Here is a 1,712-nt window from a genome sequence, read left to right as displayed (position 1 = left end):
GATAGAGTTAGAAACATCAATGAGAGAGAAGCATCGATCAGCTGCCTCCTGCACACTCCCTACTGGGGATGTGCCCACAACCCAGGTACATGCCTTTGACCGGAATCAAACCTGGGACCCTTCAGTTCCCAGGCCGACGCTCTATCCAGTGAGCCAAATCGGCTAGAGCGGGAGTGGAGCTTTTACATTTTTTTTCAAGACACCGATTTCACTTCCTTCAGATATAACCCCAGAAGTAGAACTGCCTGATTGTTCCCTGTAGTCTAGCTCTCATCCTTCCTGCGGCAGCTGTGAGGTTGTATGTCTCCCTATGGAGGCAGCAGCCAGCCTGCCTCCCCGGCGCCAGCACCTCCCACCCCAGCTCAGGCCTTTGCCTGGTGGCCTCTGGGCTGGTTCCTAGGAACCTCCCCCAAACCCCTGCAAGTTCCTGGAGCCACACAGCTTGATCTCAGCAAGAATGTGGGAGCAACAGGAGATTGAATCTTGTAGAAAAGGGTAGGGCGGCAGCATCCCAGGGAAATATGGGGGCTCTGGACCAAATTCTAGTCCCTGCTTTGGCCCTAAGTCACTGTGTACTGTGTGATCCTGAATTAAGTCACTGCTCCCTCCAGGCCTCACCCACTGGTCAGTGCAATGGATGGGTGGAGTGGACTAGGTGTCCACGTGCCCTTCCAGCCTGAACATTCAGGCCTGTGCTCTTCTGAGAGGCCCAAAAGGAAGAAAAGTCAGGACTGTGTGATTCCATGGAGAGGGAACAGCAGAGATAGCCTGGTTGGGTCCATTGTTCTCCAGCTTAAGAGGGAAAAGCAGCCCTAGCAGGTTTGGCTCAGTGGATAGAGCGTAGGCCCGTGGACTGAAGAGTCCCGGGTTCGATTCCAGTCAAGGGCACATGCCCAGGTCGTGGGCTCGATCCCCAGTAGGGGGCGTGCAGGAGGCAGCTGATCAATGATTCTCTCTCATCATTGATGTTTCCCTCTCTCTCTCCCTCTCCCTTCCTCTCTGAAATCAATTAAAATATTTTTTTTAAAGAAAGAAAGAAAACGGGGGTCCTGCTCTGACAGCCACACTTCAGAGGCCCCTCCCTCGTCACGTCCTTCCCACAGGGAGGACCAACTTTCAAGTCCATGACTCTACACGCTGACATATTTGAACACATGCAGGAGGCTCAGCCTGAGTCAGCTCATGCTACACCCCTTGCCTTTCTCTGCGGGATCAGCCAGGCGAGGATGGCCTCTGATCCTCAGAGCCTCAGCCACAGCCTCCAAGCCCACACCCAGCAGCAGTCCCTGCGGGTAAACTTGGAGCAGGGAACACACCGTGTCTGCACAGCGCTGACGTGAGGCCGGCATGGCTAGGCCTGCGCTTTGGGGAAAGCCAGGGGCACGAGGCCGCAGAGAGGGGAGGAGGCCGCGGGCGGGGCGCGCAAGAAACACCCAGAGAGCGTGTGCTGGGGCCGCCAGGCCGGGGAGAAACGTGAGGGGCAGCTACACAGGGACTTTATTGGGTGTTGAGCTCAGCGACTGTTTTTGTTTGGGTTCTAGTCATAAATTAACCCTACTCATCTTGGAAAATACTTCCATTTTAGCAGATGGAGTAAACCACCTCTCAGTTTCTTTTCTCTTTTAATTTTTTTAAAATACATTTTTATTGATTTCGGAGAGGAAGGGAGAGGGAGAGAGAGATAGAAACATCCATGATGCGAGAGAATCATG

Source organism: Myotis brandtii, unplaced genomic scaffold (assembly GCF_000412655.1).
Source record: "Myotis brandtii unplaced genomic scaffold, ASM41265v1 scaffold231, whole genome shotgun sequence".
NCBI lineage: Eukaryota > Metazoa > Chordata > Mammalia > Chiroptera > Vespertilionidae > Myotis > Myotis brandtii.
The sequence above is the reverse complement of the archived record's forward strand: the minus strand, read 5'-3'. Positions refer to the sequence as shown.